Below are 25,097 nucleotides of genomic sequence, written 5' to 3'. Positions count from 1 at the left end.
CTCAGCCAGATCGCTCTCGAACATCCCAGACAGCCGCTTCGACACATTGGCCGGCTCTCTCTAAACATCCCAGACAGCCGCTTCGACACCTCTGCCAGCTAGCTCTCCAACATCCGAAACGGCTCCTTCAACACCTCAGCCAGCTCGCTCTCCAACATCCCAGACAGCCGCTTCGACACCTCAGTCAGCTCGCTCTCCAAAATCACAGACTGCCGCTTCGAAACCTCCGCCAGCTCGCTCTCCAACTTTCCAAACAGCCGCTTCGATACCACAGCCATCTCCGCTCTCCAACATCCCAGACAGCCACTTCGACACCTCAGCCAGCCCGCTCCCCAACATACCAGACAGCCGCTTCGACACCTCAGCCAGCTCGCTCTCCCGCATCCGAAACGGCTCCATCAACACCCCAGCCAGCTCGCTCTCCAACATCCCGGACAGCCGCTTCGACACCTCAGCCATCTCGCTCTCCAACATCCCAGACAGCCGCTTCGACACCTCAGCCAGCCCGCTCTCCAACATCCCATCCGGCTCCTTCGACACATCAGCCAGCCCTCTCTCAAACATCCCAGTCAACCGCTTCTAAACCCTTAGCCAGCCATCTCTCCAATATCCCAGACAGCCGCTTCGACACCTCAGCCAACTCGCTCTCGAACATCCCAGACAGCCGCTTCGATACCTCAGCCAGATCGCTCACCAACATCTCAGACAGCCGCTTCGACACATCAGCCAGCCCGCTCACCATCATCCCAGACAGCCGCTTCGACACCTCAGCCAGCTCGCTCTCCAACATCACAGACAGCCAGTTCGACACCTCAGCCAGTTCGCTCTCCAACATCCCAGTCGGCACCTTTGACCCCTCAGCCAGCCCTCTCTGAAACATCCCAGACAGGCGCTTCGAAGCCCTTAGACAGCCATCTCTCCAATATCTCAGACAGCCGCTTCGACACCTCAGCCAGATCGCTCACCATCATCCCAGACAGCCGCTTCGACACCTCAGCCAGCTCGCTCTCCAACATCACAGACAGCCAGTTCGACACCTCAGCCAGTTCGCTCTCCAACATCCCAGTCGGCAACTTTGACCCCTCAGCCAGCCCTCTCTGAAACATCCCAGACAGGCGTTTCGAAGCCCTTAGCCAGCCATCTCTCCAATCTCCCAGACAGCCGCTTCGACACCTCAGCCAACTCGCTCTCGAACATCCCAGACAGCCGCTTCGACACCTCAGCCAGCTCGCTCTCCAACATCCCAGACAGCCCCTTCGAAACCGCAGCCAGCCCTCTCTCCAACATTGCAGACAGCCGCTTCGACACCTCCGCCAGCTCGCTCTCCAACATCCCAGACAGCCGCTTCGACACCTCAGCCAGCCCTCTCTCCAACATCGCAGACAGCCGCTTCGACACCTCTGCCAGCTCGTTCTCCAACATACCAGACAGCCGCTTCGAAACCCTTAGCCAGCCATCTCTCCAATATCCCAGACAGCCGCCTCGACACCTCAGCCAACTCGCTCTCAAACATCCCAGACAGCCGCTTCGACACCTCAGCCAGCTCGCTCTCCAAAATCACAGACTGCCTCTTCGAAACCTCCGCCAGCTCGCTCTCCAACTTTCCAAACAGCCGCTTCGATTCCTCAGCCATCTCCGCTCTCCAACATCCCAGCCGGCTCCTTCGACACATCAGCCAGCCCTCTCTCAAACATCCCAGTCAACCGCTTCGAAACCCTTAGCCAGTCCTCTCTCCAACATCCCAGACCGCTGCTTCGACACTTTAGCCACCTCGCTCCCCAACATACAAGACAGCCGCTTCGACACCTCAGCTAGCTCTCTATCCAACATCCCAGACAGCCGCTTCGACACCTCAGCCAGATCGCTCTCGAACATCCCAGACAGCCGCTTCGACACCTCAACCAGATCGCTCACCAACATCCCAGACAGCCGCTTCGACCCCCTAGACGACTCACTCTCCAACATCTCAGACAGCCGCTTCGACACATTGGCCGGCTCTCTCTAAACATCCCAGACAGCCGCTTCGACACCTCTGCCAGCTAGCTCTCCAACATCCGAAACGGCTCCTTCAACACCTCAGCCAGCTCGCTCTCCAACATCCCAGACAGCCGCTTCGACACCTCAGCCAGCCCTCTATCCAACATCCCAGACAGCCGCTTCGACACCTCAGCCAGATCGCTCTCCAACATCCCAGACAGCCGCTTCGACACCTCAGCCAGATCGCTCACCAACATCCCAGACAGCCGCTTCGACCCCCTAGACGACTCACTCTCGAAAATCACAGACTGCCGCTTCGAAACCTCCGCCAGCTCGCTCTCCAACTTTCCAAACAGCCGCTTCGATACCACAGCCATCTCCGCTCTCCAACATCCCAGACAGCCACTTCGACACCTCAGCCAGCCCGCTCCCCAACATACCAGACAGCCGCTTCGACACCTCAGCCAGCTCGCTCTCCCGCATCCGAAACGGCTCCATCAACACCCCAGCCAGCTCGCTCTCCAACATCCCAGACAGCCGCTTCGACACCTCAGCCAGCTCGCTCTCCAACATCCCAGACAGCCGCTTCGACACCTCAGCCAGCCCGCTCTCCATCATCCCAGACAGCCGCTTCGAAACCCTTAGCCACCCATCACCCAATATCCCAGCCAGCCGATTCGACACCTCAGCCAACTCGCTCTCCAACATCCCAGACAGCCGCTTCGACACCTCAGCCAGATCGCTCACCAACATCCCAGACAGCCGCTTCGATACCTCAGCCATCTCCGCTCTCCAACATCCCATCCGGCTCCTTCGACACATCAGCCAGCCCTCTCTCAAACATCCCAGTCAACCGCTTCTAAACCCTTAGCCAGCCATCTCTCCAATATCCCAGACAGCCGCTTCGACACCTCAGCCAACTCGCTCTCGAACATCCCAGACAGCCGCTTCGACACCTCAGCCAGATCGCTCTCCAACATCCCAGACAGCCGCTTCGACACCTCAGCCAGCTCGCTCACCAACATCCCAGACAGCCGCTTCGACACCTCAGCCAGCTCGCTCTCCAACATCACAGACAGCCAGTTCGACACCTCAGCCAGTTCGCTCTCAAACATCCCAGTCGGCACCTTTGACCACTCAGCCAGCCCTCTCTGAAACATCCCAGACAGGCGCTTCGAAGCCCTTAGACAGCCATCTCTCCAATATCCCAGACAGCCGCTTCGACACCTCAGCCAACTCGCTCTCGAACATCCCAGACAGCCGCTTCGATACCTCAGCCAGATCGCTCACCAACATCCCAGACAGCCGCTTCGACAGATCAGCCAGCCCGCTCACCATCATCCCAGACAGCCGCTTCGACACCTCAGCCAGCTCGCTCTCCAACATCCCAGACAGCCGCTTCGACACCTCAGCCAGATCGCTCTCCAACATCCCAGACAGCCGCTTCGACACATTGGCCGGCTCTCTCTAAACATCCCAGACAGCCGCTTCGACACCTCTGCCAGCTAGCTCTCCAACATCCGAAACGGCTCCTTCAACACCTCAGCCAGCTCGTTCTCCAACATCCCAGACAGCCGCTTCGACACCTCAGCCAGCTCGCTCTCCAACAACCCAGACAGCCGCTTCGAAACCTCCGCCAGCTCGCTCTCCAACATACCAGACAGCCGCTTCGATACCTCAGCCAGCTCGCTCTCCAACATCCCAGACAGCCACTTCGACACCTCAGCCAGCCCGCTCCCCAACATACCAGACAGCTGCTTCGACACCTCAGCCAGCTCGCTCTCCCGCATCCGAAACGGCTCCATCAACACCCCAGCCAGCTCGCTCTCCAACATCCCGGACAGCCGCTTCGACACCTCAGCCATCTCGCTCTCCAACATCCCAGACAGCCGCTTCGACACCTCAGCCAGCCCGCTCTCCAACATCCCATCCGGCTCCTTCGACACATCAGCCAGCCCTCTCTCAAACATCCCAGTCAACCGCTTCTAAACCCTTAGCCAGCCATCTCTCCAATATCCCAGACAGCCGCTTCGACACCTCAGCCAGCTCGCTCTCCAACAACCCAGACAGCCGCTTCGACACCTCAGCCAGATCGCTCTCCAACATCCCAGACGGCCGCTTCGACACATCAGCCAGCCCGCTCACCATCATCCCAGACAGCCGCTTCGACACCTCAGCCAGCTCGCTCTCCAACATCACAGACAGCCAGTTCGACACCTCAGCCAGTTCGCTCTCAAACATCCCAGTCGGCACCTTTGACCACTCAGCCAGCCCTCTCTGAAACATCCCAGACAGGCGCTTCGAAGCCCTTAGACAGCCATCTCTCCAATATCCCAGACAGCCGCTTCGACACCTCAGCCAACTCGCTCTCGAACATCCCAGACAGCCGCTTCGATACCTCAGCCAGATCGCTCACCAACATCTCAGACAGCCGCTTCGACATATCAGCCAGTTCGCTCTTCATCATCCCAGACAGCCGCTTCGACACCTCAGCCAGCTCGCTCTCCAACATCCCAGACAGCCGCTTCGACACCTCAGCCAGATCGCTCTCCAACATCCCAGACAGCCGCTTCGACACATTGGCCGGCTCTCTCTAAACATCCCAGACAGCCGCTTCGACACCTCTGCCAGCTAGCTCTCCAACATCCCAAACGGCTCCTTCGACACCTCAGCCAGCCCGCTCTCCAACATCCCAGACAGCCGCTTCGACACCTCAGCCAGCTCGCTCTCCAACATCCCAGACTGCCGCTTCGAAACCTCCGCCAGCTCGCTCTCCAACTTTCCAAACAGCCGCTTCGATACCACAGCCATCTCCGCTCTCCAACATCCCAGACAGCCGCTTCGACACCTCCGCCAGCCCGCTCCCCAACATACCAGACAGCCGCTTCGACACCTCAGCCAGCTCGCTCTCCCGCATCCGAAACGGCACCATCAACACCCCAGCCAGCTCGCTCTCCAACATCCCGGACAGCCGCTTCGACACCTCAGCCATCTCGCTCTCCAACATCCCAGACAGCCGCTTCGACACCTCAGCCAGCCCGCTCTCCAACATCCCATCCGGCTCCTTCGACACATCAGCCAGCCCTCTCTCAAACATCCCAGTCAACCGCTTCTAAACCCTTAGCCAGCCATCTCTCCAATATCCCAGACAGCCGCTTCGACACCTCAGCCAGATCGCTCTCCAACATCCCAGACAGCCGCTTCGATACCTCAGCCAGATCGCTCACCAACATCTCAGACAGCCGCTTCGACACATCAGCCAGCCCGCTCTCCAACATCCCAGACAGCCGCTTCGACACCTCAGCCAGCTCGCTCTCCAACATCCCAGACAGCCAGTTCGACACCTCAGCCAGTTCGCTCTCCAACATCCCAGTCGGCACCTTTGACCCCTCAGCCAGCCCTCTCTGAAACATCCCAGACAGGCGCTTCGAAGCCCTTAGACAGCCATCTCTCCAATATCTCAGACAGCCGCTTCGACACCTCAGCCAGCTCGCTCTCCAACATCCCAGACAGCCGCTTCGACACCTCAGCCAGCTCGCTCTCCAACATCACAGACAGCCAGTTCGACACCTCAGCCAGTTCGCTCTCCAACATCCCAGTCGGCAACTTTGACCCCTCAGCCAGCCCTCTCTGAAACATCCCAGACAGGCGTTTCGAAGCCCTTAGCCAGCCATCTCTCCAATCTCCCAGACAGCCGCTTCGACACCTCAGCCAACTCGCTCTCGAACATCCCAGACAGCCGCTTCGACACCTCAGCCAGCTCGCTCTCCAAAATCCCAGACAGCCGCTTCGAAACCTCAGCCAGCCCTCTCTCCAACATCCCAGACAGCCGCTTCGACACCTCCGCCAGCTCGCTCTCCAACATCCCAGACAGCCGCTTCGACACCTCAGCCAGCCCTCTCTCCAACATCGCAGACAGCCGCTTCGACACCTCAGCCAGCTCGTTCTCCAACATCCCAGACAGCCGCTTCGAAACCCTTAGCCAGCCATCTCTCCAATATCCCAGACAGCCGCCTCGACACCTCAGCCAACTCGCTCTCAAACATCCCAGACAGCCGCTTCGACACCTCAGCCAGCTCGCTCTCCAAAATCACAGACTGCCTCTTCGAAACCTCCGCCAGCTCGCTCTCCAACTTTCCAAACAGCCGCTTCGATTCCTCAGCCATCTCCGCTCTCCAACATCCCAGCCGGCTCCTTCGACACATCAGCCAGCCCTCTCTCAAACATCCCAGTCAACCGCTTCGAAACCCTTAGCCAGTCCTCTCTCCAACATCCCAGACCGCTGCTTCGACACTTTAGCCACCTCGCTCCCCAACATACAAGACAGCCGCTTCGACACCTCAGCTAGCTCTCTATCCAACATCCCAGACAGCCGCTTCGACACCTCAGCCAGATCGCTCTCGAACATCCCAGACAGCCGCTTCGACACCTCAACCAGATCGCTCACCAACATCCCAGACAGCCGCTTCGACCCCCTAGACGACTCACTCTCCAACATCTCAGACAGCCGCTTCGACACATTGGCCGGCTCTCTCTAAACATCCCAGACAGCCGCTTCGACACCTCTGCCAGCTAGCTCTCCAACATCCGAAACGGCTCCTTCAACACCTCAGCCAGCTCGCTCTCCAACATCCCAGACAGCCGCTTCGACACCTCAGTCAGCTCGCTCTCCAACTTCCCAGACAGCCGCTTCGACATCTCTGCCAGACCTCTCTCCAACATCCTAGACAGCCGCTTCAACACCTTAGTCAGCTCGCTCTCCAACATCCCAGACAGCCCCTTCTACACCTTGGCCGGCTCTCTCTAAAAATCCCAGACAGCCGCTTCGACACCTCAGCCAGCTCGCGCTCCAACATCCCAGACAGCTGCTTTGACACCTCAGCCAACTCGCGCTCCAACATCCCAGCCGGATCCTTCGACACCTCAATCAGCTCGCTCTCCAAAATCCCAGACAGCCGCTTCGACACGTCAGCCCGCCCGCTCCCCAACATCCCAGACAGCCGCTTCGACACCTCAGCCAGCCCGCGCTCCAACATCCCAGACAGCCGCTTTAACACCTCAGCCAGGCCTCTTTCCAACATCCCAGACCGCCGCTTCGACACCTCAGCCTGCTCTCTCTCCAACATCCCAGACAGCCGCTTCGACACCTCAGCCAGCCCTCTCTCCAACATCCCAGGTAGCCGCTTCGAAACCTCCTCCAGCTCGCTCTCCAACATCCCAGACAGCCGCTTCGACACCTCAGCCATCTCGCTCTCCAACATCCCAGACAGCCGCATCGACACCTCAGCAAGCCCGCTCTCCATCATCCCAGACAGCCGCTTCGAAACCCTTAGCCACCCATCACCCAATATCCCAGGCAGCCGTTTCGACACCTCAGCCAACTCGCTCTCGAACATCCCAGACAGCCGCTTCGACACCTCAGCCAGATCGCTCACCAACATCCCAGACAGCCGCTTCGATACCTCAGCCATCTCCGCTCTCCAACATCCCATCCGGCTCCTTCGACACATCAGCCAGCCCTCTCTCAAACATCCCAGTCAACCGCTTCTAAACCCTTAGCCAGCCATCTCTCCAATATCCCAGACAGCCGCTTCGACACCTCAGCCAACTCGCTCTCCAACATCCCAGACAGCCGCTTCGAAACCTCAGCCAGATCGCTCACCAACATCTCAGACGGCCGCTTCGACACATCAGCCAGCCCGCTCACCATCATCCCAGACAGCCGCTTCGACACCTCAGCCAGCTCGCTCTCCAACATCACAGACAGCCAGTTCGACACCTCAGCCAGTTCGCTCTCAAACATCCCAGTCGGCACCTTAGACCACTCAGCCAGCCCTCTCTGAAACATCCCAGACAGGCGCTTCGAAGCCCTTAGACAGCCATCTCTCCAATATCCCAGACAGCCGCTTCGACACCTCAGCCAACTCGCTCTCCAACATCCCAGACAGCCGCTTCGATACCTCAGCCAGATCGCTCACCAACATCTCAGACAGCCGCTTCGACATATCAGCCAGCCCGCTCACCATCATCCCAGACAGCCGCTTCGACACCTCAGCCAGCTCGCTCTCCAACATCACAGACAGCAGCTTCGACACCTCAGCCAGATCGCTCTCGAACATCCCAGACAGCCGCTTCGACACATTGGCCGGCTCTCTCTAAACATCCCAGACAGCCGCTTCGACACCTCTGCCAGCTAGCTCTCCAACATCCGAAACGGCCGCTTCGACACCTCAGCCAGCTCGCTCTCCAACATCCCAGACAGCCGCTTCGACACCTCAGCCAGCTCGCTCTCCAAAATCACAGACTGCCGCTTCGAAACCTCCGCCAGCTCGCTCTCCAACTTTCCAAACAGCCGCTTCGATACCACAGCCATCTCCGCTCTCCAACATCCCAGACAGCCACTTCGACACCTCAGCCAGCCCGCTCCCCAACATACCAGACAGCCGCTTCGACACCTCAGCCAGCTCGCTCTCCCGCATCCGAAACGGCTCCATCAACACCCCAGCCAGCTCGCTCTCCAACATCCCGGACAGCCGCTTCGACACCTCAGCCATCTCGCTCTCCAACATCCCAGACAGCCGCTTCGACACCTCAGCCAGCCCGCTCTCCAACATCCCATCCGGCTCCTTCGACACATCAGCCAGCCCTCTCTCAAACATCCCAGTCAACCGCTTCTAAACCCTTAGCCAGCCATCTCTCCAATATCCCAGACAGCCGCTTCGACACCTCAGCCAACTCGCTCTCGAACATCCCAGACAGCCGCTTCGATACCTCAGCCAGATCGCTCACCAACATCTCAGACAGCCGCTTCGACACATCAGCCAGCCCGCTCACCATCATCCCAGACAGCCGCTTCGACACCTCAGCCAGCTCGCTCTCCAACATCACAGACAGCCAGTTCGACACCTCAGCCAGTTCGCTCTCCAACATCCCAGTCGGCACCTTTGACCCCTCAGCCAGCCCTCTCTGAAACATCCCAGACAGGCGCTTCGAAGCCCTTAGACAGCCATCTCTCCAATATCTCAGACAGCCGCTTCGACACCTCAGCCAGATCGCTCACCATCATCCCAGACAGCCGCTTCGACACCTCAGCCAGCTCGCTCTCCAACATCACAGACAGCCAGTTCGACACCTCAGCCAGTTCGCTCTCCAACATCCCAGTCGGCAACTTTGACCCCTCAGCCAGCCCTCTCTGAAACATCCCAGACAGGCGTTTCGAAGCCCTTAGCCAGCCATCTCTCCAATCTCCCAGACAGCCGCTTCGACACCTCAGCCAACTCGCTCTCGAACATCCCAGACAGCCGCTTCGACACCTCCGCCAGCTCGCTCTCCAAAATCCCAGACAGCCCCTTCGAAACCGCAGCCAGCCCTCTCTCCAACATCGCAGACAGCCGCTTCGACACCTCTGCCAGCTCGTTCTCCAACATACCAGACAGCCGCTTCGAAACCCTTAGCCAGCCATCTCTCCAATATCCCAGACAGCCGCTTCGACACCTCAGCCAACTCGCTCTCAAACATCCCAGACAGCCGCTTCGACACCTCAGCCAGCTCGCTCTCCAAAATCACAGACTGCCTCTTCGAAACCTCCGCCAGCTCGCTCTCCAACATCCCAGACAGCCGCTTCGATTCCTCAGCCATCTCCGCTCTCCAACATCCCAGCCGGCTCCTTCGACACATCAGCCAGCCCTCTCTCAAACATCCCAGTCAACCGCTTCGAAACCCTTAGCCAGTCCTCTCTCCAACATCCCAGACCGCTGCTTCGACACTTTAGCCACCTCGCTCCCCAACATACAAGACAGCCGCTTCGACACCTCAGCTAGCTCTCTATCCAACATCCCAGACAGCCGCTTCGACACCTCAGCCAGATCGCTCTCCAACATCCCAGACAGCCGCTTCGACACCTCAACCAGATCGCTCACCAACATCCCAGACAGCCGCTTCGACCCCCTAGACGACTCACTCTCCAACATCTCAGACAGCCGCTTCGACACATTGGCCGGCTCTCTCTAAACATCCCAGACAGCCGCTTCGACACCTCTGCCAGCTAGCTCTCCAACATCCGAAACGGCTCCTTCAACACCTCAGCCAGCTCGCTCTCCAACATCCCAGACAGCCGCTTCCACACCTCAGTCAGCTCGCTCTCCAACTTCCCAGACAGCCGCTTCGACATCTCTGCCAGACCTCTCTCCAACATCCTAGACAGCCGCTTCAACACCTTAGTCAGCTCGCTCTCCAACATCCCAGACAGCCCCTTCTACACCTTGGCCGGCTCTCTCTAAAAATCCCAGACAGCCGCTTCGACACCTCAGCCAGCTCGCGCTCCAACATCCCAGACAGCTGCTTTGACACCTCAGCCAACTCGCGCTCCAACATCCCAGCCGGATCCTTCGACACCTCAATCAGCTCGCTCTCCAAAATCCCAGACAGCCGCTTCGACACGTCAGCCCGCCCGCTCCCCAACATCCCAGACAGCCGCTTCGACACCTCAGCCAGCCCGCTCTCCAACATCCCAGACAGCCGCTTCGACACCTCAGCCAGGCCTCTTTCCAACATCCCAGACCGCCGCTTCGACACCTCAGCCTGCTCTCTCTCCAACATCCCAGACAGCCGCTTCGACACCTCAGCCAGCCCTCTTTCCAACATCCCAGACAGGAGCTTCGACGGCTCCTCCAGCTCGCTCTCCAACATCCCAGACAGCCGCTTCGATACCTCAGCCAGCTGGCTCTCCAACATCCCAGACAGCCGCTTCGACACCTCAGCCAACTCGCTCTCAAACATCCCAGACAGCCGCTTCGACACCTCAGCCAGCTCGCTCTCCAAAATCACAGACTGCCTCTTCGAAACCTCCGCCAGCTCGCTCTCCAACTTTCCAAACAGCCGCTTCGATTCCTCAGCCATCTCCGCTCTCCAACATCCCAGCCGGCTCCTTCGACACATCAGCCAGCCCTCTCTCAAACATCCCAGTCAACCGCTTCGAAACCCTTAGCCAGTCCTCTCTCCAACATCCCAGACCGCTGCTTCGACACTTTAGCCACCTCGCTCCCCAACATACAAGACAGCCGCTTCGACACCTCAGCTAGCTCTCTATCCAACATCCCAGACAGCCGCTTCGACACCTCAGCCAGATCGCTCTCGAACATCCCAGACAGCCGCTTCGACACCTCAACCAGATCGCTCACCAACATCCCAGACAGCCGCTTCGACCCCCTAGACGACTCACTCTCCAACATCTCAGACAGCCGCTTCGACACATTGGCCGGCTCTCTCTAAACATCCCAGACAGCCGCTTCGACACCTCTGCCAGCTAGCTCTCCAACATCCGAAACGGCTCCTTCAACACCTCAGCCAGCTCGCTCTCCAACATCCCAGACAGCCGCTTCGACACCTCAGTCAGCTCGCTCTCCAACTTCCCAGACAGCCGCTTCGACATCTCTGCCAGACCTCTCTCCAACATCCTAGACAGCCGCTTCAACACCTTAGTCAGCTCGCTCTCCAACATCCCAGACAGCCCCTTCTACACCTTGGCCGGCTCTCTCTAAAAATCCCAGACAGCCGCTTCGACACCTCAGCCAGCTCGCGCTCCAACATCCCAGACAGCTGCTTTGACACCTCAGCCAACTCGCGCTCCAACATCCCAGCCGGATCCTTCGACACCTCAATCAGCTCGCTCTCCAAAATCCCAGACAGCCGCTTCGACACCTCAGCCAGCCCGCTCTCCAACATCCCAGACAGCCGCTTCGACACCTCAGCCAGCCCGCTCTCCAACATCCCAGACAGCCGCTTTAACACCTCAGCCAGGTCTCTCTCCAACATCCCAGACAGCCGCTTCGACACCTCAGCCTGCTCTCTCTCCAACATCCCAGACAGCCGCTTCGACACCTCAGCCAGCCCTCTTTCCAACATCCCCGACAGGAGCTTCGACGGCTCCTCCAGCTCGCTCTCCAACATCCCAGACAGCCGCTTCGACACCTCAGCCATCTCGCTCTCCAACATCCCAGACAGCCGCTTCGACACCTCAGCCGGCTCTCTCTCCAACATCCCAGACAGCCGTTTCGACACCTCAGCCAGCCCTCTCTCCAACATCCCAGACAGCCGCTTCGACACCTCAGCCAGCTCGCTCTCCAACATCCCAGACAGCCGCTTCGACACCTCAGCCAGCTCGCTCTCCAACATCCCAGACAGCCGCTTCGACACCTCAGCCAGCCCTCTCTCCAACATCCCAGACAGCCGCTTCGACACCTCCGCCAGCTCGCTCTCCAACAACCCAGACAGCCGCTTCGACACCTCTGCCAGCTCGTTCTCCAACATACCAGACAGCCGCTTCGAAACCCTTAGCCAGCCATCTCTCCAATATCCCAGACAGCCGCCTCGACACCTCAGCCAACTCGCTCTCAAACATCCCAGACAGCCGCTTCGACACCTCAGCCAGCTCGCTCTCCAAAATCACAGACTGCCTCTTCGAAACCTCCGCCAGCTCGCTCTCCAACTTTCCAAACAGCCGCTTCGATTCCTCAGCCATCTCCGCTCTCCAACATCCCAGCCGGCTCCTTCGACACATCAGCCAGCCCTCTCTCAAACATCCCAGTCACCCGCTTCGAAACCCTTAGCCAGTCCTCTCTCCAACATCCCAGACCGCTGCTTCGACACTTTAGCCACCTCGCTCCCCAACATACCAGACAGCCGCTTCGACACCTCAGCCAGCCCTCAATCCAACATTCCAGAGAGCCGCTTCGACACCTCAGCCAGATCGCTCTCGAACATCCCAGACAGCCGCTTCGACACCTCAGCCAGATCGCTCACCAACATCCTAGACAGCCGCTTCGACCCCCTAGACGACTCACTCTCCAACATCTCAGACAGCCGCTTCGACACATTGGCCGGCTCTCTCTAAACATCCCAGACAGCCGCTTCGACACCTCTGCCAGCTAGCTCTCCAACATCCGAAACGGCTCCTTCAACACCTCAGCCAGCTCGCTCTCCAACATCCCAGACAGCCGCTTCGACACCTCAGGCAGCACGCTCTCCAACATCCCAGACAGCCGCTTCGACAACTCAGCCAGACCTCTCTCCAACATCCTAGACAGCCGCTTCAACACCTTAGTCAGCTCGCTCTCCAACATCCCAGACAGCCCCTTCGACACCTTGGCCGGCTCTCTCTAAAAATCCCAGACAGCCGCTTCGACACCTCAGCCAGCTCGCTCTCCAACATCCCAGACAGCTGCTTCGACACCTCAGCCAATTCGCTCTCCAACATCCCAGCCGGATCCTTCGACACCTCAACCAGCTCGCTCTCCAACATCCCAGACAGCCGCTTCGACACCTCAGCCAGCCCGCTCTCCAACATCCCAGACAGCCGCTTCGACACCTCAGCCAGCCGCGCTCCAACATCCCAGACAGCCGCTTTAACACCTCAGCCAGGCCTCTTTCCAACATCCCAGACCGCCGCTTCGACACCTCAGCCTGCTCTCTCTCCAACATCCCAGACAGCCGCTTCGACACCTCAGCCAGCCCTCTTTCCAACATCCCCGACAGGAGCTTCAACGGCTCCTCCAGCTCGCTCTCCAACATCCCAGACAGCCGCTTCGATACCTCAGCCAGCTGGCTCTCCAACATCCCAGACAGCCGCTTCGACACCTCAGCCAGCTCTCTCTCCAACATCCCAGACAGCCGCTTCGACACCTCAGCCAGATCGCTCACCAACATCCCAGACAGCCGCTTCGACCCCCTAGACAACTCACTCTCCAACATCTCAGACAGCCGCTTCGACACATTCGCCGGCTCTCTCTAAACATCCCAGACAGCCGCTTCGACACCTCAGCCAGCTCGCTCTCCAACATCCCAGACAGCCGCTTCGACACCTCAGCCAGCCCTCTCTCCAACATCCCAGACAGCCGCTTCGAAACCTCCGCCAGCTCGCTCTCCAACATCCCAGACAGCCGCTACGATACCTCTGCCAGCTCGCTCTCCCACATCCCAGCCGGCTCCTTCGACAACTCAGTCAGCCCTCTCTCCAACATCCCAGACCGCCGCTTCGACACCTCAGCCAGCTCGCTCTCCAACATCCCAGACAGCCGCTTCGACACCTCAGCCAGCTCGCTCTCCAACATCCCAGACAGCCGCTTCGACACCTCATACAGCTCGATCTCCAACATCCCAGAAAACCGCTTCGTCACATCAGCCAGTACGCTCTCCAACATCCCAGCCGGCTACTTCGACACCTCAGCAAGATCGCTCTCTAACATCCCAGACAGCCGCTTCGACCCCCTAGACAACTCACTCTCCAACATCTCAGACAGCCGCTTCGACACATTGGCCGGCTCTCTCTAAACATCCCAGACAGCCGCTTCGACACCTCAGCCAGCTCGCTCTCCAACATCCCAGACAGCCGCTTCGACACCTCAACCAGCCCTCTCTCCAACATCCCAGACAGCCGCTTCGAAATCTCCGCCAGCTCGCTCTCCAACATCCCAGACAGCCGCTACGATACCTCTGCCAGCTCGCTCTCCCACATACCAGCCGGCTCCTTCGACAACTCAGTCAGCCCTCTCTCCAACATCCCAGACCGCCGCTTCGACACCTCAGCCAGCTTGCTCTCCAACATCACAGAGAGCCGCTTCGACACCTCAGCCGGCTCGCTCTCCAACATGCCAGACAGCCGCTTCCACACCTCATACAGCTCGATCTCCAACATCCCAGAAAACCGCTTCGTCACATCAGCCAGTACGCTCTCCAACATACCAGCCGGCTACTTCGACACCTCAGCAAGATCGCTCTCTAACATCCCAGACAGCCGTTTCGACACATCAGCCAGTACGCTCCCGAATATCCCAGCCGGCTAATTCGACACCTCAGCCAGCCCTCTCACCAACATCCCAGACCGCTGCTTCAACACCTTAGTCAGCTCGCTCTCCAACATCCCAGACAGCCCCTTCGACACCTTGGCCGGCTCTCTCTAAAAATCCCAGACAGCCGCTTCGACACCTCAGCCAGCTCGCTCTCCAACATCCCAGACAGCTGCTTCGACACCTCAGCCAATTCGCTCTCCAACATCCCAGCCGGATCCTTCGACACCTCAACCAGCTCGCTCTCCAAAATCCCAGACAGCCGCTTCGACACGTCAGCCCGCCCGCTCCCCAACATCCCAGACAGCCGCTTCGACACCTCAGCCAGCCCGCGCTCCAACATCCCAGACAGCCGCTTTAACACCTCAGCCAGGACTCTTTCCAACATCCCAGACCGCCGCTTCGACACCTCAGCCTGCTCTCTCTCCAACATCCCAGACAGCCGCTTCGACACCTCAGCCAGCCCTCTTTCCAATATCCCCGACAGGAGCTTCGACGGCTCCTCCAGCTCGCTCTCCAACATCCCAGACAGCCGCTTCGATACCTCAGCCAGCTGGCTCTCCAACATCCCAGACAGCCGCTTCGACCCCCTAGACAACTCACTCTCCAACATCTCAGACAGCCGCTTTGACACATTGGCCGGCTCTCTCTAAACATCCCAGACAGCCGCTTCGACACCTCAGCCAGCCGTCTCTCCAACATCCCAGACAGCCGCTTCGACACCTCAGCCAGCTCGCTCTCCAACATCCCAGACAGCCGCTTCGACACCTCAGCCAGCCCTCTCTCCAACATCGCAGACAGCCGCATCGACACCTCCGCCAGCTCGCTCTCCAGCAACCCAGACAGCCGCTTCGACACCTCTGCCAGCTCGTTCTCCAACGTACCAGACAGCCGCTTCGAAACCCTTAGCCAGCCATCTCTCCAATATCCCAGACAGCCGCCTCGACACCTCAGCCAACTCGCTCTCAAACATCCCAGACAGCCGCTTCGACACCTCAGCCAGCTCGCTCTCCAAAATCACAGACTGCCTCTTCGAAACCTCCGCCAGCTCGCTCTCCAACTTTCCAAACAGCCGCTTCGATTCCTCAGCCATCTCCGCTCTCCAACATCCCAGCCGGCTCCTTCGACACATCAGCCAGCCCTCTCTCAAACATCCCAGTCACCCGCTTCGAAACCCTTAGCCAGTCCTCTCTCCAACATCCCAGACCGCTGCTTCGACACTTTAGCCACCTCGCTCCCCAACATACCAGACAGCCGCTTCGACACCTCAGCCAGCCCTCAATCCAACATTCCAGAGAGCCGCTTCGACACCTCAGCCAGATAGCTCTCGAACATCCCAGACAGCCGCTTCGACACCTCAGCCAGATCGCTCACCAACATCCCAGACAGCCGCTTCGACCCCCTAGACGACTCACTCTCCAACATCTCAGACAGCCGCTTCGACACATTGGCCGGCTCTCTCTAAACATCCCAGACAGCCGCTTCGACACCTCTGCCAGCTAGCTCTCCAACATCCGAAACGGCTCCTTCAACACCTCAGCCAGCTCGCTCTCCAACATCCCAGACAGCCGCTTCGACACCTCAGTCAGCTCGCTCTCCAACTTCCCAGACAGCCGCTTCGACATCTCTGCCAGACCTCTCTCCAACATCCTAGACAGCCGCTTTAACACCTTAGTCAGCTCGCTCTCCAACATCCCAGACAGCCCCTTCGACACCTTGGCCGGCTCTCTCTAAAAATCCCAGACAGCCGCTTCGACACCTCAGCCAGCTCGCTCTCCAACATCCCAGACAGCTGCTTCGACACCTCAGCCAATTCGCTCTCCAACATCCCAGCCGGATCCTTCGACACCTCAACCAGCTCGCTCTCCAAAATCCCAGACAGCCGCTTCGACACGTCAGCCCGCCCGCTCCCCAACATCCCAGACAGCCGCTTCGACACCTCAGCCAGCCGCGCTCCAACATCCCAGACAGCCGCTTTAACACCTCAGCCAGGCCTCTTTCCAACATCCCAGACCGCCGCTTCGACACCTCAGCCTGCTCTCTCTCCAACATCCCAGACAGCCGCTTCGACACCTCAGCCAGCCCTCTTTCCAACATCCCCGACAGGAGCTTCAACGGCTCCTCCAGCTCGCTCTCCAACATCCCAGACAGCCGCTACGATACCTCAGCCAGCTGGCTCTCCAACATCCCAGACAGCCGCTTCGACACCTCAGCCAGCTCTCTCTCCAACATCCCAGACAGCCGCTTCGACACCTCAGCCAGATCGCTCACCAACATCCCAGACAGCCGCTTCGACCCCCTAGACAACTCACTCTCCAACATCTCAGACAGCCGCTTCGACACATTGGCCGGCTCTCTCTAAACATCCCAGACAGCCGCTTCGACACCTCAGCCAGCTCGCTCTCCAACATCCCAGACAGCCGCTTCGACACCTCAGCCAGCCCTCTCTCCAACATCCCAGACAGCCGCTTCGAAATCTCCGCCAGCTCGCTCTCCAACATCCCAGACAGCCGCTACGATACCTCTGCCAGCTCGCTCTCCCACATCCCAGCCGGCTCCTTCGACAACTCAGTCAGCCCTCTCTCCAACATCCCAGACAGCCGCTTCGACACCTCAGCCAGCCTGCTCTCCAACATCACAGACAGCCGCTTCGACACCTCAGCCAGCTCGCTCTCCAACATCCCAGACAGCCGCTTCCACACCTCATACAGCTCGATCTCCAACATCCCAGAAAACCGCTTCGTCACATCAGCCAGTACGCTCTCCAACATACCAGCCGGCTACTTCGACTCCTCAGCCAGCCCTCTCACCAACATCCCAGACCGCTGCTTCAACACCTTAGTCAGCTCGCTCTCCAACATCCCAGACAGCCGCGTCGACACCTTGGCGGCTCTCTCTGAAACATCCCAGACAGCCGCTTCGACACCACAGCCAGATCGCTCTGCAACATCGCAGACAGCTGCTCCGACACCCTAGCCAACTCGCTCTCCAACATCCCAGCCGGATCCTTCGACACCTCAACCAGCTCGCTCTCCAAAATCCCAGACAGCCGCTTCGACACGTCAGCCCGCCCGCTCCCCAACATCCCAGACAGCCGCTTCGACACCTCAGCCAGCCCGCGCTCCAACATCCCAGACAGCCGCTTCGACACCTCATCCAGCCCTGTCTCCAACATCGCAGACAGCCGCTTCGACACCTCAGCCAGCTCGCTCTCCAACATCCCAGACAGCCGCTTCGACACCTCAGCCAGCCCTCTCTCCAACATCCCAGACAGCCGCTTCTAAACCTCCGCCAGCTCTCTCTCCAACATCCCAGACAGCAGCTACGATACCTCAGCCAGCTCGCTCTCCAACATCCCAGCCGGCTCCTTCGACAACTCAGTCAGCCCTCTCTCCAACATCCCAGACAGCCGCTTCGACACCTCAGCCAGCTTGCTCTCCAACATCACAGACAGCCGCTTCGACACCTCAGCCAGCTCGCTCTCCAACATCCCAGACAGCCGCTTCGACACCTCAGCCAGCTCGCTCTCCAACATCCCAGACATCCGCTTCGACACCTCATACAGCTCGATCTTCAACATCCCAGAAAACCGCTTCGTCACATCAGCCAGTACGCTCTCCAACATACCAGCCGGCTACTTCGACACCTCAGCAAGATCGCTCTCTAACATCCCAGACAGCCGTTTCGACACATCAGCCAGTACCCTCCCGAATATCCCAGCCGGCTAATTCGACACCTCAGCCAGCCCTCTCACCAACATCCCAGACCGCTGCTTCAACACCTTAGTCAGCTCGCTCTCCAACATCCCAGACAGCCGCTTCGACACCTTGGCCGGCTCTCTCTGAAACATCCCAGACAGCCGCTTCGACACCTCAGCCAGCTCGCTCTCCAACATCCCAGACAGCTGCTTCGACACCTCAGCCAATTCGCTCTCCAACATCCCAGCCGGATCCTTCGACACCTCAACCAGCTCGCTCTCCAAAATCCCAGACAGCCGCTTCGACACGTCAGCCCGCCCGCTCCCCAACATCCCAGACAGCCGCTTCGACACCTCAGCCAGCCCGCGCTCCAACATCCCAGACAGCCGCTTTAACACCTCAGCCAGGACTCTTTCCAACATCCCAGACCGCCGCTTCGACACCTCAGCCTGCTCTCTCTCCAACATCCCAGACAGCCGCTTTAACACCTCAGCCAGGACTCTTTCCAACATCCCAGACCGCCGCTTCGACACCTCAGCCAGCCCTCTTTCCAACATCCCCGACAGGAGCTTCGATGGCTCCTCCAGCTCGCTCTCCAACATCCCAGACAGCCGCTTCGATACCTCAGCCAGCTGGCTCTCCAACATCCCAGACAGCCGCTTCGACACCTCAGCCAGCTCTCTCTCCAACATCCCAGACAGCCGCTTCGACACCTCAGCCAGATCGCTCACAAACATCCCAGACAGCCGCTTCGACCTCCTAGACAACTCACTCTCCAACATCTCAGACAGCCGCTTCGACACATTGGCCGGCTCTCTCTAAACATCCCAGACAGCCGCTTCGACACCTCAGCCAGCTCGCTCTCCAACATCCCAGACAGCCGCTTCGACACCTCAGCCAGCCCTCTCTCCAACATCCCAGACAGCCGCTTCGAAACCTCCGCCAGCTCGCTCTCCAACATCCCAGACAGCCGCTTCGATACCTCTGCCAGCTCGCTCTCCCACATCCCAGCCGGCTCCTTCGACAACTCAGTCAGCCCTCTCTCCAACATCCCAGACCGCCGCTTCGACACCTCAGCCAGCTTGCTCTCCAACATCACAGAGAGCCGCTTCGACACCTCAGCCGGCTCGCTCTCCAACATGCCAGACAGCCGCTTCGACACCTCAGCCAGCTCGCTCTCCAACATCCCAGACAGCCGCTTCGACACCTCATACAGCTCGATCTCCAACATCCCAGAAAACCGCTTCGTCACATCAGCCAGTACGCTCTCCAACATCCCAGCCGGCTACTTCGACACCTCAGCAAGATCGCTCTCTAACATCCCAGACAGCCGTTTCGACACATCAGCCAGTACGCTCCCGAATATCCCAGCCGGCTAATTCGACACCTCAGCCAGCCCTCTCTCCAACATCCCAGACCGCTGCTTCGACACCTTAGCCAGCTCGCTACCCAACATACAAGATAGCCGCTTCAACACCTCAGCCAGCCCTCTCTCAAATATCCCAGTCAGCCGCTTCGACACCTCAGTCAGCCTTCTCTCCAACATCCCAGACAGCCGCTTCGACACCTCCGCCAGCTCGCTCTCCAACTTTCCAAACAGCCGCTTCGCTACCTCAGCCATCTCCGCCCTCCAACATCCCAGCCGGCTCCTTCGACACATCAGCCAGCCCACTCTCAAACATCCCAGTCAGCCGCTTCGAAACCCTTAGCCAGGCCTCTCTCCAACATCCCAGACCGCTGCTTCGACACCTTAGCCAGCTCGCTCTTCAACATCCCAGACAGCCGCTTCGACACATCAGCCAGCCCGCGCTCTAATATCCCAGACAGCCGCTTCGACACCTTAGCCAGCTCGCTCACCATCATCCCAGACAGCCGCTTCGACACCTCCGACAGCTCGCTCTCCAACTTTCCAAACAGCCGCTTTGATACCTCAGCCATCTCCGCTCTCCAACATCTCAGCCGGCTCCTTCAACACATCAGCCTGCCCTCTCTCAAACATCCCAGTCAGCCGCTTCGAAACCCTTAGCCAGCCATCTCTCTAATATCCCAGACAGCCGCTTCGACACCTCAGCCAGCTCGCTCACCAACATCCCAGACAGCCGCTTCGACCCCCTAGACAACTCACTCTCCAACATCTCAGACAGTCGCTTCGACACATTGGCCGGCTCTCTCTAAACATCCCAGACAGCCGCTTCGACACCTCAGCCAGCTCGCTCTCCAACAACCCAGACAGTCGCCTCCACACCTTGGCGGGTCTCTCTAAAACATCCCAGACAGCCGCTTTGACACCTCAGCCAGCTCGCTCTCCAAAATCCCAGACAGCCGTTTCGAAACCTCAGCCAGCCCTCTCTCCAACATCCCAGACAGCCGCTTCGACACCTCATCCAGCCCTCTCTCCAACATCGCAGACAGCCGCTTCGACACCTCAGCCAGCTCGTTCTCCAACATACCAGACAGCCGCTTCGAAACCCTTAGCCAGCCATCTCTCCAATATCCAAGACAGCTGCTTCGATACCTCAGCCAGCTCGTTCTCCAACATACCAGACAGCCGCTTCGACCCCCTAGACAACTCACTCTCCAACATCACCGACCGCTGCTTCGACACCTTAGCCAGCTCGCTCTTCAACATCCCAGACAGCCGCTTTAACACCTCAGCCAGCTCGCTCTCCAACAACCCAGACAGCCGCTTCGACACCTCTGCCAGCTCGTTCTCCAACATACCAGACAGCCGCTTCGAAACCCTTAGCCAGCCATCTCTCCAATATCCCAGACATCCGCTTCGACACCTCATCCAGCCCTCTCTCCAACATCGCAGACAGCCGCTTCGACACCTCCGCCATATCGCTCTCCAAAATCAGACAGCCGCTTCGAAACCTCCGCCAGCTCACTCTCCAACTTTCCAGACAGCCGCTTCGAAACCTCAGCCAGCTCGCTCTCCAACATCCCAGCCGGCACCTTCGACCCCTCAGCCAGCCCTCTCTGAAACATCCCAGACAGGCGCTTCGACACCTCAGCCAACTCGCTCTCCAACATCACAGAATGCCGCTTCGACACCTCAGCCAGATCGCTCACCAACATCCCAGAGAGCCGCTTCGACCCCCCAGACAACTCACTCTCCAACTTCTCAGACAGCCGCTTCGACACATTGGCCGGCTCTCTCTAAACATCCCAGCCAGCCGCTTCGACACCTCTGCCAGCACGCTCTCCAACATCCGAAACGGCTCCTTCAACACCTCAGCCAGCTCGCTCTCCAACTTCTCAGACAGCCTCTTCGACACCTCTGCCAGACCTCTCTCCAACATCCTAGACAGCCGCTTCGACACCTTGTCAGCTCGCTCTCCAACATCCCAGACAGCCGCTTCGACACCTCAGCCAGCCCTCTTTCTAACATCCCAGACAGCCGCATCGACACCTTGGCGGGTCTCTCTAAAACATCCCAGACAGCCGCTTCGACACCTCAGCCAGCTCGCTCTCCAACATCCCAGACAGCCGCTTTGACACCTCAGCCAGCCCTCTCTCCAACATCGCAGACAGCCGCTTCGACACCTCCGCCAGCTCGCTCTCCAACATCTCAGACAGCCGCTTCGACACCTCAGCCAGCTCCCACTCCAACAACCCAGACAGCCGCTACGACACCTCTGCCAGCTCGTTCTCCAACATACCAGACAGCCGCTTCGAAACCCTTAGCCAGCCATCACTCCAATATCCCAGACAGCCGCCTCGACACCTCAGTCAACTGGCTCTCGAACATCCCAGACAGCCGCTTCGACACCTCAGCCAGCTCGCTCTCCAAAATCACAGACTGCCTCTTCGAAACCTCCGCCAGCTCGCTCTCCAACTTTCCACCAGTCGCTTCGATACCTCAGCGATCTCCGCTCTCCAACATCCCAGCCGGTTCCTTCGACACATCAGCCAGCCCTCTCTCAAACATCCCAGTCAGCAGCTTCGAAACCCTTCGCCAGTCCTCTCTTCAACATCCCAGACCGCTGCTTCGACACCTTAGCCAGCTCGCTCCCCAACATACCAGACAGCCGTTTCGAAACCTCAGCCAGCGCGCACTCCAACTTCCCAGACAGCCACTTCGACACCTCAGCCAGCTCGCTCTCCAGCATCCGAAACGGCTCCATCAACACCTCAGCCAGCTCGCTCTCCAATATCCCGGACAGCCGCTTTGACACCTCAGCCAGCCCGCTCTCCATCATCCCAGACAGCCGCTTCGAAACCTCAGCCAGCTCGCTCTCCAACATCCCAGACAGCTGCTTCGACACCTCAGCCAGCTCGCTCTCCAACATCCCAGACAGCTGTTTCGACACCCCAGCCAGCTCGCTCACCATCATCCCAGACAGCCGCTTCGACACCTCAGCCAGCTCGCTCTCCAACATCACAGACAGCCAGTTCGACACCTCAGCCAGATCGCTCACCAACATCCCAGACAGCCGCTTCGATACCTCAGCCATCTCCGCACTCCAACATCCCAGCCGGCTCCTTCGACACATCAGCCAGCCCTCTCTCAAACACCCCAGTCAGCCGCTTCGAAACCCTTAGCCAGTCGTCCCTCCAACATCCCAGACCGCTGCTTCGACACCTTAGCCAGCTCGCTCTTCAACATCCCAGACAGCCGCTTCGACATCTCAGCCAGCTCGCTCACCATCATCCCAGACAGCCGCTTCGACACCTCAGCCAGCTCGCTCTCCAACATCACAGACAGCCAGTTCGCTCTCCAACATCCCAGCCGGCACCTTCGACCCCTCAGCCAGCCCTCTCTGAAACATCCCAGACAGGCGCTTCGAAACCCTTAGCCAGCCATCTCTCCAATATTCCAGACAGCCGCTTCGACACCTCAGCCAACTCGCTCTCGAACATCCCAGACAGCCGCTTCGACAGCTCAGCCAGATCGCTCACCAACATCCCAGACAGCCGCTTCGACCCCCTAGACAACTCACTCTCCAACATCTCAGACAGCCGCTTCGACACATTGGCCGGCTCTCTCTAAACATCCCAGACAGCCGCTTCGACACCTCAGCCAGCTCGCTCTCCAACATCCCAGACAGCCGCTTCGACACCTCAGCCAGCCCTCTCTCCAACATCGCAGACAGCCGCTTCGAAACCTCCGCCAGCTCGATCTGCAACATCCCAGACAGCAGCTACGATACCTCTGCCAGCTCGCTCTCCCACATCCCAGCCGGCTCCTTCGACAACTCAGTCAGCCATCTCTCCAACATCCCAGACCGCCGCTTCGACACCTCAGCCAGCTTGCTCTCCAACATCACAGAGAGCCGCTTCGACACCTCAGCCGGCTCGCTCTCCAACATGCCAGACAGCCGCTTCCACACCTCAGCCAGCTCGCTCTCCAGCATCCAAGACAGCCGCTTCGACACCTCATACAGCTCGATCTCCAACATCCCAGAAAACCGCTTCGTCACATCAGCCAGTACGCTCTCCAACATACCAGCCGGCTACTTCGACACCTCAGCAAGATCGCTCTCTAACATCCCAGACAGCCGTTTCGACACATCAGCCAGTACGCTCTCGAATATCCCAGCCGGCTAATTCGACACCTCAGCCAGCCCTCTCTCCAACATCCCAGACCGCTGCTTCGATACCTTAGCCAGCTCGCTGCCCAACATACAAGACAGCCGCTTCAACACCTCAGCCAGCCCTCTCTCAAATATCGCAGACAGCCGCTTCGACACCTCAGTCAGCCTTCTCTCCAACATCCCAGACAGCCGCTTCGGCACCTCAGCCAGCTTGCTCTCCAACATCACAGACAGCCGCTTCGACACCTCAGCCAGCACGCTCTCCAACATCCCAGACAGCCGCTTCGGCACCTCAGCCAGCTCGCTCACCATCATCCCAGACAGCCGCTTCGACACCTCCGCCAGCTCGCTCTCCAACATCTCATCCGGCTCCTTCAACACATCAGCCAGCCCTCTCTGAAACATCCCAGTCAGCCGCTTCGAAACCCTTAGCCAGCCATCTCTCCAACATCCCAGACCGCCGCTTCGACACCTCAGCCAGCTTGCTCTCCAACATCACAGAGAGCCGCTTCGACACCTCAGCCGGCTCGCTCTCCAACATGCCAGACAGCCGCTTCCACACCTCAGCCAGCTCGCTCTCCAACATCTCAGACAGTCGCTTCGACACCTCAGCCAGATCGCTCACCAACATCCCAGAGAGCCGCTTCGACCCCCCAGACAACTCACTCTCCAACTTCTCAGACAGCCGCTTCGACACATTGGCCGGCTCTCTCTAAACATCCCAGCCAGCCGCTTCGACACCTCTGCCAGCACGCTCTCCAACATCCGAAACGGCTCCTTCAACACCTCAGCCAGCTCGCTCTCCAACATCCCAGACAGCCGTTTCGACACCTCAGCCAGCCCTCTTCTAACATCCCAGACAGCCGCATCGACACCTTGGCGGGTCTCTCTAAAACATCCCAGACAGCCGCTTCGACACCTCAGCCAGCTCGCTCTCCAACATCCCAGACAGCCGCTTTGACACCTCAGCCAGCCCTCTCTCCAACATCGCAGACAGCCGCTTCGACACCTCCGCCAGCTCGCTCTCCAACATCTCAGACAGC

The sequence above is a fragment of the Mobula hypostoma genome, chromosome 4, assembly GCF_963921235.1.
Source record: "Mobula hypostoma chromosome 4, sMobHyp1.1, whole genome shotgun sequence".
Classification (NCBI taxonomy): Eukaryota; Metazoa; Chordata; class Chondrichthyes; order Myliobatiformes; family Myliobatidae; genus Mobula; species Mobula hypostoma.
Note: the sequence above shows the minus strand (reverse complement) of the source record.